This window comes from Apis cerana, linkage group LG7 (assembly GCF_029169275.1).
Source record: "Apis cerana isolate GH-2021 linkage group LG7, AcerK_1.0, whole genome shotgun sequence".
Classification (NCBI taxonomy): domain Eukaryota; kingdom Metazoa; phylum Arthropoda; class Insecta; order Hymenoptera; family Apidae; genus Apis; species Apis cerana.
The window spans coordinates 8,949,979-8,962,612 of NC_083858.1; the positions used below are offsets into that span (position 1 = coordinate 8,949,979).

Below are 12,634 nucleotides of genomic sequence, written 5' to 3' on the forward strand. Positions count from 1 at the left end.
ATCCTGAGACGTATCGTTAACCGGCCAGTGATTTATAAACGATGTACAACCCCTCATCCCCATTGTTGTCCCGTTTCCCACATTGTCGACGCCGCCGAACGTCGTTAAACAGATCGCCGGTTCGAGTGATCACGGATATACGCGCTAGCAGGAAGCGATAATATTGTCTGTACACGATCTCGTGCCAGTAATTAGGTACACGATACAGCCTCAGCCTTCGGCTTGTTGTTGTTCATCAACGGAGCAGCGATGTTATCCCTTCGATAACATTGAACACCGTTGAAGATCGTTCCCTTCGTTCCCTTCGAAAGCGTTCGATGTCGAAACGATGGCAGATGTTGTTCCCAATATCATCTTGGTGGAAACTGGCAAACAGGATGGTGGGTCAACTGTTTCGTCTCCACGAGCCTGTGGAGAAGGGGACCAAGTTTCTCGAGCGTAACCCTCCCCTCTTCGTAATAGTCGAGGAGATTCGATGCTCACAAGGGTGAAGTTGGAGGGAATCTTCTCGAGCCCAAGTTTTCTCTCGGTTCATTTTGAGCTAGGTGAAGAGTAGTAAGACTTGTAATTATATCTAAAGGCCACTCGAATGATTGGAAAGGAAATGCAAATTTCCTGTATCGCGAGGTATAATTTAACTTGTTTTATCTATCCATCAATGAATTTTGTTAAATGGATTATGTGATGCAGTGGCTTATGTTCATAAGGATCATTCAGGAGGGAAGATATTTTATTCTTGAGAATTGTTCTTTGCAATTTTTCTTCAGGTTTGTTCTAATTTAGAGCATATCTAACTCTAACTCGGTTTTGATTAACTGCGTTTTGCAGTAGTTACATTAATCTAGATGGATTAAATATCGCAAGCTAACGATAATATTCATGGCTAGAGGATAAATAATGAAATGTAACTGGATCTTCGTTTATATTCGATGATTCGTATTATCGTGAAATTATTATATCAATCAGAAGAACGAGTTCTATTGTTTAAATAAAATAAATTATTTTCTTTCTTTATATATGCAATAATAGAAGATTCTTAAGATAATTTTCGACTCTTGTATCGAATTTGTCGTAGCGTTGGGTACGAACCGCGGTTGAACTCGAACAAACAATATGTATCTAAATCAACAATTTGTTTTTTTGTTAGAACCGTTTGTCTTGTAAATCACGATTGTCTTGTAAATCCTTAACATATTCTAAAAAAAAATATAAAGAATAAAAAAAGTTCTTCACATGACTAGTTTCTCTTTTTCTATACTTACGTTCGATATTATAATTAGTTCAGAATCCTCTTCGATCATTGCAATTCTCTGGAACTATCCATTTCGTCCAAACGTCGAGAAGTTGCGTATCGAATTTCATTTGTGACTGGCATTGATTCGATTCCTCGATAACCTCGTGAACAACGAAAGAGGTGTCTTTATCTTCGCCTCCGCGTTTCTGTCGTCCTTGCACCATTGTCGTGTATGTGCCTGATCAGCCATGAAACGGGCATATCGGTGATGTATTTATACGTCGGTCGATCGTGCGCCACGTCGATGCTTCTTCTTTCGCGAGAATAATCGCGCGACAGGAAATAATCCCTGTGTACGTACACACGCGTAACACACGTTGATCGTACTCCTCCCTCTCCCCAACCGGATGCTACACAGCCAAGGATAATATTTTGCCCGACATTGCGAACGTGTGTATAACAATCGACGACTTGCTCGTTCAAAGGAATCTATCCATTAAGGAATTATTTATTTTTGATCTATCTATTTTTGTCTTTAATCGTGTTAAAATAATAATGTAAGTTTAATGGAAGAATACATATTTAAGTGTTGAGTAATTTTATCGTTTCTTTTTAATTTAATTTCTTTTCTTCGATTCTCATCTATTCCATTTTTGTAATTGTAATTCGTTAATGGTAATAGTTCATTAGTTTGTTAGATAGATAACAATCCATAATTTTCTAAAGTATTGCCGAGTGTTATTCCAATTACTTGAACATCTTGTTATGTTATATAAATTAGATTAACGCATTATTATAATTCAAGTAATAATTTTATCAGTATGGTTGAATCCACTTGTCTGTTATTTGAAAAAAAGAAATTAAAAGTAGTGGACATATATCATAAAAAATAATATCTTATCGAATAAAAATTCTTTTTATCATAATATAAGTAATTAAACAATCAATTACTCGATCTTTCTTTTCTCTTATATCTTTAAATCAGCATCGAAATTATTACTTATCCGCAATTGCTTTTAACTTTCCCCTAATCTATAATATTATTGAAACAACAAGATCGAACAAGGTCTCTCTCTGGTATATGTGCATGCACAAAGATGCTTACGCGATATCTTCGCAATCGAAGGTTTCTGAAAATCGTGTCCCGAGCTTCAACGTTCTCCAATCTTCCACCCCTTCGGTGGAACAGTTTGATTTTTCCATTTTCCCCATTCTCGTTCTTTCTTCCTTTTTTCTTCTCCAGGTTCATCTCCCTTTTTGCACGATGGATACTCGTCCACCAGTAGTAATGGGCGTATCTTCGTTCTAAAGCAAGTCAGAAGGAAGGGTAAAGGGAAAAGAGTTCTTTTTTTTTCTCTTCTTCTTTTTTTTTTTTTTTTATTCCTTTCATTCGATTGATCCAAGTTTTCGGACGAAACGACTTATTCCAGTCGATCCAATCTGTTCCTATTCTATTCTTTTCCACGTGTAACCATGCAGTTGAGAATCCTTTGTCACGGACGTTGGACCCGGATGGACGGATGGACGGTGGATGGAATGCGATTTCTGGTGACCCGTTTCCTTTTCAGGTTTAACTGATCGATCGTGCCTCGATGAATCCAGCCCGGTAATTAAGTCTTTGGAAATTTTTTCTACCGGGGAATTTCCGAAGGGAAAATTGGGGAGGCGGGAAAGTTTGTTACAGAAGGAAGTTTCTTTCTTATGTAGTTCTTCCGTCTCATCTTTGTCGCCCATCCTTCCATTCGCTGGCGATTGTTCTCACGAATTATCCAATTGATTCAATTTATACTTAATTTTATATATAGGAATGTGGTCGACTATTTGAGATTATCAAAAATTATATCGATACATGTTTATTCAAAATTAATCTAGGTATAGCTTTATCTTTAAATGTTAGAATAACCCTCTTTTTCAATTTCTGCTTTCGTAATTAATATTTCAATTATTCGTTTTGCGTAAGAAATTATTTTATTCATTTAACAATCGGTCGAAATGCTTTTAACTTAATTTTTATTATTCTCTGATACGATGATGTTTATCGAGAAAGGAAATTCTTTTCAAATCACCGGATCTCGATATTTCCAAACAAGGAAGAGTCCAAGAGAGGAAAAATCCGAGAGAGGAACAAGAGATAGATTTTAAGATTTCGAAAACTTCGAAGGCCAGAATACAATTACCTAATCTAATCTATCAGTTTCTGCTCAACTCTATCCAACCTCAACCATCATAAACTCGATCCAAGCCAACATTGCTGAGAGATACGCATCAATCATCTTCAATAAACGAATCGGTTTCACGAAGAGCCTAATTGGGTTCGAACGACTCGATCCTCCCCCCACTCTTCCGAAGCCCAATTCACCGATACCATCTTAAAAATCTTCCGAATGCCTTGTCGCCCATCGCTAATGGACGATTCATCTTATCCACGACAGGCCAAATGAATAAGAGTATAAGAACTTTCTTTCTCTCCCCTCCCCCCTATTATTCCTTTACCATTGGACAAAGTCGGATGGAATCGGGTCGACTTATTCCGCTCGATCCGCTCTCTATATAATATCATCCTCCATCCTCTCTCTTTCTCCCTCTCTCTCTCTCTCCACCGTCCATCAAGGATCCAGTTAGTGGAGCGAGACGGCGCATGCGTCGATAGGATAAAACCCGTCTATAACTATATTTTTATCCATGCCTAACTATGGATTCGATTCAATATCACGGATTTATACGTAAGGAGTTAGCAACAATCATATCGAGACAATCGTTCTATGCATATCATTGAAATTAATCGAAAGATTATTCAGAAATTAATAAGATTTTTTTCTTTGTTTGAATTTAAATTGAATTTTAGGTTGCATGGACACAGGTGGAGGTTTGGTATAATTTTATTTGTTGCACGAGTTGATCTTGCAGATGTGATATACGCGAAATAAAATTTCTATGAGTAATTTCTGTTAATTTTAATCTAAATTATTATAGATAATTAGATTACACTCGTGTATTTTGTATAGAAAATATTATCCGTTTCTGTTTCCTTTCAATTTTCGACGCGCGTGAGCTCTTTTTTTTAGTAAAGTTCTAGTAAAATCCTTGCATCTATCGACCGTGTACAGGTTTAGCCTCCTGAGATCACTCGAGAGTGGCAAGTTTTCTTTCGATGCGGAAACGTTGCATCGATGGTTATCGAGAAGATGGCGGTTGTTGTTTGTTCGAGGAAAATTTTTGACGTTGACATTGCCTGGAGGGAGGAAGAGAACGGTGCTCCATGGAAAAATGATAAATGTATATTCGATGTTTTATTGTAAAAGTAGTTTGATAAAAATAATATTTGGTAATTCTTTCCTCCACTCTGCCTAACTTTTCATCACGATCCTCTGTCATTTGGAAATTTATCGTGATCGATAATTTGTGATGGAAATTTCTTCAATGAGATTATTCTAAATCTCGAAACTCTTCGAGGAATTTGTTCGATAATAATTATTTTTAGATAAGCCTGATGACGAATGTATAATAAGGAAACTTGTAGAAAAATTGCAACATTCGACAATAAGTGTCATATTTTCCTCAAAGCAAAGAAATCAAAGAACACACAGAGAAAGAGGAATTTATCCTGTATATACGTAACCTGTCCAATTTCTCAACCTCGAGCATTTTTTTCCTCTCCCTGCCCCACAGAGATCATAATAAGAGTTACGGTTTCAATATTCCGGGAAACGGTTTCACGGAGCCGCGGCCAGATTCGCGCCAGTAGACGGCGGGCAAAAAGATTGAATTTATGGAAATCGCATCGAGAGGGAACGGCGGGGAAGAAGGAAAAACAAAAAACGAGGCGGTTTCTGCCGCCACGTCGTAAATGTACCTCTATTTACGAGCATCGGCCAACAACCTTCTCCCGAATCCAAGAATTTCTCAAGATCCATGGGATCTTTCTTCTCACAAATTCGAAAATTCGAAGGATTACTTTTATTTCCGCGAATCGAGGTAGAGAATAGAAAAGAGAATAGAAAGAACTTCGAAATTTCACTCTCTCTTTTATTCCTACTTGCTTCCTACTTTCGTCCACTGTTTCTATTTTTTCAACCCTTGATGGGACATAATTTTTCAAGATAGTAATCCCCTTTTATCGTTGCAAGATGGAGCTTCTTCTTCTCTTCTCTTCCTTTTCTTCCTTTACTTGCACCTGCCGTCATCCTTGCGAAAGCAAAAGGATCGCGCAAGTCGCTCGAGGATCATCGTTTCATCCTTTCCAACTTGTATTCTTCTTGCTCTCCCCTTCTTCCTTTCTTCTTTTCTGCTCCTCCACACGGGTTTCGTTATATCGTTTTTTGATAATCGTCCTCGTCGGGAAAACAGGCCTCGTTATCCCTTTATCGTAGCGTCGAGATTATTTACCGAGCCGATGGGTTTACGATCGGTATGATAATGATTCGCCCTTAACGACGTGGATTTGCGGCTTTTTCTTCTTTTTTTTTTTCTTTCTTCTTTCTCCCCCTCTCTCGATTTGACTCGGTTGATCGGGTCGGATTGGTATTGATCTTGTTTACTGGACGTCTGATCAAAGTCGTCTACTCTCTACTTAAAAAGGTAGGACGGTATTACGATTTAATTGGATGCGTTTTGTTTGGATTGTTGGTTTGGACGATTATTGATTTTCATTTCAGCCACTTTAATAATCGAGAGTCGATTTTAATCAACGTTTGTATTATTGTGTTATCTGCATTGAAAAAAAAAATAAATTTGTCACGATCGAACAATATATTCAAACTTATTTGTTATTTCAAAAGTATTATTATAAATTTTTTTCGACAGATTGTTCAAACATCTCTTGTACAACGCACTGTGAAAATTTATCGTTAAATAGAAGAGAAGATTTTTCTCTGGAGCCGATCGATAATTAATTGTCCACGGAAGAAATGTTTAAACAACGATTAATTATCCCGCCAAGTTTAAATAATCGGATGGATAAATAGTTACACGATTAAAATTACCTGATTCGTTGCCCAATTATCATGATAAAAGCCAGTTCAGTTGTACGGATTACGGGAAAGCACGACAGAAAACGGGCAGACGTTCCAAAAATCGTTTCACAATGAGAGCGAGTTTGTTTGCCTTAATACAATCCCGGCAAATTTACGTTCCAACAAACAGAAGCTTGGTCTTCTTCTTCTCTTTAAAATGATCCATTCATCAATCGTCTTTATACACGTATTACGATGATTGGTAACTAACACGTATAATGAATTAATGTTATCATTAGCTTGTGATTAGTATTATTCATCCATAGAGAGGATATATCGAGTGTATTGGTATCGATTTGGATTGTTGGTCATCAGTAATAATCAAATCTATCATCTGGATGAGAGATAACGAAAGTAGTAGACTGGATAAAATTAGTTTTAATTTTGATTATAATGTGTAACATCGAATATTGATTCAGAATTGATCCTTCCTCATCCCTTTCTGACACTACTTCGCAAAACCGATGATCTCTATTTAAAAAGCTATGGCGCCATTTTTAGACAGTAAAAAAAATTCAAAGGAAGAAAAATATTACGAAAAAGAGACAACAGAAATCGTTCGTTTATTTTCAAGATTCCATGTAGAATCTTTTAAAAATCAAGAAGGAAAAAAAGAAAAGGAAACCGATCGGTGGAGTTCCTCTCCTTCGAGGAGTCAACGCTCGTCCTCGAATCTTCGACGTCTCCTCTCCTCCATCTTCCCTCCGTCCACCAATTCACCTCCCATCCCTTCTCGTCGTATTTTCAAGCGGCCGTGGCGCTCGAGTGAGACGCGATTGTGCCGTCTCGGCCACTGAATTCACCGACATGGAAAACCCATTCTTCCGTGAAAAGAAGCGAACTCGTTCACGTGGCCGCGGCCGCCACCGCGTACCCGCATCCCAGCGCGAAAATCTTGCGTGTTTCTTTCTCTTTTTTGCCTCTTTTTGCCAATTTACGACCTCTCCTTTTTTTTCTTCTCCCTTCTGGGCGTGGATCGAGGATGAATAAGGTCGATAATTTGTCGACTGCTCGAGCAACGATTCGAGATGATTTAACTAATTTTGCTTGTTGGGGATAATTGAGGGGAAAAAATAGGGAAATCGTTTCGTTTTATTTTCATTTTATTGTGTTTGGTTATTATTGTTTATTGCAATGTGAAATATGAACGTGAAATATCGAATCATGATTAAGATTTAAAACAAGAATTTAAAAGAAATGTGATTTTGTAGTTGGATATATGAATATTAGGATCTTTTCTATTTTTAAACGAAGAATTTTGAAGAAATTTTTAGGTTGAAAGTTCATAATGAAGATTTCTAAAGATGTGTAGATACTTTTGATTATGTATTCAGATATACGATAACAAATAAAAGCAAGTATTTCTATCTGATAGAACCTCGATAATAAAGAACGGAACACTTACTTAAGAATCGAATGCATTTACTGGAATTCAAAATGTATTTGCTTGCTTGAATTATCTCGACGAACATGAAATTTTTATTCTGTTAGTACAATCGAGAATAAAATTTTCTCAACATCCTCTGCTATTACCCTCAAATAGACTCTTACACTCTTACGTTATTAAATACTTCATATCATATCATATCATATGACATCATATCATAAAAAAGGAAAACAAAAATTATTATTCATCGTTGGGAAATTATGCTCGCTTATTGAAAATTGAATTTTCCATTTAGTTTGATTACACGACAATTAAACGCTTATTAAATTGTTTCGCAAATTAAACGAACGTATTAACGTCGAGTCAATCACTTTTTTTAATGATCGCCTGAAACTAAAATTCCCCTCAACTTCCATTCTCAATCGTCGATCGACGAGAGGGCAGAAATCCGATCACAATTTTGCACCTCGATGCACAAAGATTCCCCGCAGAATTAATCTCACTTCCAAAGGAGGGCGGGGGGAGGAGGGGGAGGATGGCCAGCTTTCACGCTGATTTTATTCCTCGGTCGCCACGTGCAAAGATCCTTTTGCATCGATCGTCTTTCCTTCCGCTTAAGAACCGCAAGGCACTCGTCAAGTACATGCACACACGTCCAAGTCGAAGGCCGTGCTCAAGTATAGAGGCGGCAAAGGCTGGCGAGGAATAAAGCCTTTCTTTGGCCCAGAGGCCATCTTCTCGTTATTACGGGATACTTTACGCACACTCGAGACGAATATTTTCAGACGAATTTCGAGCGGAAGAAGAAGAATAACGACGCAACATGTGTTGATCTAGTTGTCGACACGGGTTAAGTAATGGGTTAAAAGTAATCTATGATGCGTTATCTTGTTTCTTTGAAAATAAGAAAACCAAGTTAAACTTGTTTGATTTTATTGAGTTTAAAGTATTTCTAGTCGTCAAGTTTCTTTTCTTTCTCTTGATTATAACTTCTTCAATTTTTCAACTGTAAAAATCAAAATCAAAATTGTATCAAAAGAGTATTCAAAGATGAATTAAATATATCTTTAATTTCATTTTTGTGTTCATAAAAATTTGCATAAAAATAAGATAGTGATTAATTTATCTGAAAGGAATTAAAAATCATTTCTTCAGAAACCTCTTCAATTATAATTCATAATAATCTATAGCGTATTGCAATTAATAATATTTAATCCTTCAATAATGAACTTCCTATTGCGCACAAATTATACACGTAAACTAATTATTCAATAGCAATTCATATAGATTTTGTTATTTGCAAAATTGCCAATAATAATATAGGATAATGTTTAAATCTTAAAGTTTCTCTATCAGAATCAAAAAGACTTAATAGCAGATGAATTTTTCGAGGCTGAAATAACTATCGTGCATAATGGTGAAGAAAACATGCAAGACGAATTTTCGAAATTGAAAAATATCCCGACTACACCGAAATTATCGTTAATTGAATCACGTGGAGCAACTTAATTTTCCATCTCGTATCGAATTTCATTCCCTTTCCTCCTCATTGATTCCAAGATTGAATGCGAAGTTGGAATGTTTCATCCCGTCGCTTCTCAAACGAAGAAAGTATCTCAGAGAGTGGAGTTTACAAGTCTCTCTCTCTGTTGAGCGGAGTGTATTCACCAGCAGGTTATTTATCTTTGCCGGTACGCGTTCCGGGGTAAAAATCAACGAGGGGAAAGGAATCCTACTTTCGAAACCGAAGTTTAAAGCAACCCCCATAACCCGTATAATTAATTCAGCCTGAGAAAACCGGCAAACGACGAACTATTACCCCACTCACCGAGAACGAATTTCCCTCCCCGTCGAGAATTATTTGCACAATAACAATTTAATTGCAATCTTAGATGTTCAATTTCTCATTCGTCGATAACGAAAATCCTTGACAATTAATAAATATTACAGAGATACGTGCGCATGGATATTTGTTACATAATAACCAAGGAATATTTGGGAAATGGAATTTCGTTCGATGGAAATTCCATCGAAGCTCTCTGAATTCTCTATTAATTACAGAAGCTTCGAGAAAGCTTCGTTCGGGGAATTAATTGGTTATAGCTTATCTCAATCGAATTATTCTTAATTTTTCAGAGGATAGAAATTCTCTAAATAAATTTCTCTAAATCGTCTGAAATTCTAAATTCTATCATCTAAATTCTCTTCTGTAAATTTTATATTATAATTTTATACAATTTTATACAATATAAGGTTAATAGAAAATTTTTAATGCACAGACAGAAAGAATGAGAGATTGTTGTTCAAATATTCCAACATTTTCCAACGTCTTTCAAATCAATACTTGTCCACATTCAATAAACTTCACTCGAAGCTATAATTTCGAACGCGCTATTCGATGATGCACCTACGACGATGCCATAAACGCATAAACCATCGCCAGGATTGTGTAAAACGTCGAAGAAGGGGTGGCGCGGCAGAAGAGAAAGACGTCGAGGCGTATATAAAATTCATAATCTCACGGCGTTATAATGTTTGCCAGGATAGTGGGCTGTATAGAAAGTCCTGGTATGCATAAAGCTCGGTGATGGGGCGGTATATGAGGAGGAGGGAGGGGAGAAAGGGTTGATGTCGGCTGCGAGTAAGGAAATATTATGACTGGAAGCGGCGGTAGACTGTAATGGATCGCCGTGAGCGGCCTACCTAACCGCATTCCCACTTTATAAATCACCACCTGTACTCACCTATTGAAAAATCGGCCAGAATTGCCGGATCGGATACGCCACATAGTGGGGAATAATCGAGGATGGACTCACGAGATCGTTCTTTCTTTCTCTTCTTTTCTTCTCGAGATAATGGCGTATGAAAAGGAAAATTTTTGGTTCGATGGATTTCCTTTTGAAAGTTGTATTGGTAATTTGTATTAGTAAGTTGATAGGAAAATTAACATTATTTAAATATTTTTGTGATTTTTTTGTGGGTGTTTTTATAAAGGTATTATAATAAATTGAAATTTTTGTTATCATGTTAGAGAAAATATTTTATTTATTTATATGTTGAACAAAGTCCATTGCGTTACTCGGGATTTTTCGATTGGATTTTTCTGTGATATTCAAAACGAAGCATAAATATAAATAAATGGATATTTAGAGGAAAAGTTTGTGTTACAAATTTTTCAAAAGCAAGTTTTCTTCTTTCTACGAAACAAGAATAAATGTGATGTAGAAGGCGCCGCACTTTGGCACAGTTTTTAGTACTCGAAAATGGCACTAGAGGTCGGGAGTTGCACAGAAGAAGAGAGCAAATAGTGGTAAGAAAATGGAAGAACGTCTTAAAATATCTTAAAACGTTTATTTTTATTAAAATAAAATTTATTTTTACATTTCGTGGAAAAATTGATACATCCTAATATCAAAAATAAGTTTTTTCTTTATTTTCAGTTAATAAATTAATCTCCCTTTATTATTTATTCTTCTAAAATAGAAAAAAAAATTGTTTCATTCATTCTTAAAGAATATATTATCATATTCCTCTCTGTTATTGAACAAAAAAATTTGAAGGAATTAAAAATGAGAAGAATTTTTTATTATTTCATTAATGACAATTGCAATTCCAATTTTCTTCAAATTACAATTTTTATAATCAATCAATTTCTCTAAAATAAACAGATTTAAAACGTCGCCAATTGAATAATCATTCTCTCCTTCTTCTTTTTGATTGAAATTCAAGCTCGAATGATTTCGCATAACGTGAATAATATATAAACTCCGGTTGACCAAAAGTTGCCCGATGTAAACACGGGTTAAATAAAAATCCACTTTTTTAAATTCCGGTCCAGCAATCTCCCAGTATAACCTCCTCTCTCTCTCTCTCTCTCTCTCTCTCTCTCTCTCCCTCTCTTTTTTTCATGCAAAAGTTACGTTCTTGGTCTGTGTCTGTGTTGTATCAAATCCGTACCCGACGCTACATGCAAATGCGCGAAAGTTATACTCGCGTTTACGCGATAAATCATTGTTAAAGTAGAGAATTTCCCCCTCCCTTCTCCTTTTTTTTTCTTCCTTTTCTTTTTCCCTCCTGCATCCACGCTGCTCGAACATAAACAATCATAAATCACACGCGTGAATGTAGTGACTGGTAAAAAGATGTCAGGTCATTACTTAAAAAGACACTTTGACGATTTGTCATAATCGTTGAAAGAAGACGGAAACCCATTAATTCCTCGGTCGAAAATTATTCATAAATCTGGTGTGTGCGTTTACGATGTTTAATCTTAGTAACTAATTTCCATCGAGAACGTATAAACAAATCGAATATTTTCATTTCATTCTGATTATTATTATTGGAGAAAATACATAAAATAAATAAATTTAAGTAACAAATGTGTTTGATATTTTTTTTTCTTTCTTATATCGATTATTTTCACAGTGGTTAAGTGTTATATTTCGAAGGAAAAATCTTGATTATTGAGATAATATTGAGAAGATTCATAAAAGGAGGTAAAGACATTTGAAAATAGCTGAGAATATACTTTGTATATTTTGCAATATGAAATGCAATTCTTTTTCGATTTATTATTATTCAATTTTTCCAGATATTTTAATTATATATCTCAAATTAAATATTTTCCAACGAATACACATAAACGAATGTAATATTTAATCATTACTTTTATATTAAATTTTTATTTGTATGTGTATATAAATTTTCTGCATCTCGAAGACTCTTTTTAACCCTTTTTAACTCTCCTCTAACTCTTTGATGTGTTGAAAAACAACTGTGATCATCGTTTTCTTGCTGCACATCCGATATATCTTTCTATTTTCCTTTAAACTTACATTTTCATAAGAAAAAAAAAAAATGACACGCAGAAATATCATCATTGGATTAAATTTTCTCAAAATTTCCAAGTGCGAAACGAAAGGGTTAATTATATCGTGTCAAATTCAAATATTCTGTACGTGTAACAGATAAGAATCGAAAAGGAGCACAGCTATTGGAGGA

At 35.6% G+C, this 12,634-nt stretch overlaps 2 protein-coding genes and 1 long non-coding RNA gene across 6 annotated transcripts in view; 1 reads left to right on the forward strand and 2 right to left on the reverse strand.

Moving 5' to 3' along the window:
* LOC114577732 (uncharacterized) overlaps positions 1–12,634 on the reverse strand; it is a 444,442-nt gene that overhangs the window by 164,100 nt on the left and 267,708 nt on the right. The window lies entirely within an intron of this gene.
* Positions 1–12,634, forward strand: part of LOC107999292 (glutamate receptor 1) — a 264,212-nt gene that overhangs the window by 107,606 nt on the left and 143,972 nt on the right. The gene's annotated exons all lie outside the window — the stretch shown is intronic.
* LOC133666421 (uncharacterized) lies at positions 5,667–6,474 on the reverse strand. The gene is made up of 2 exons (XR_009830545.1): positions 6,217–6,474; positions 5,667–5,942 (listed from the first exon to the last, which is right to left on the reverse strand). It is a non-coding gene; the product is annotated as an uncharacterized LOC133666421 (long non-coding RNA).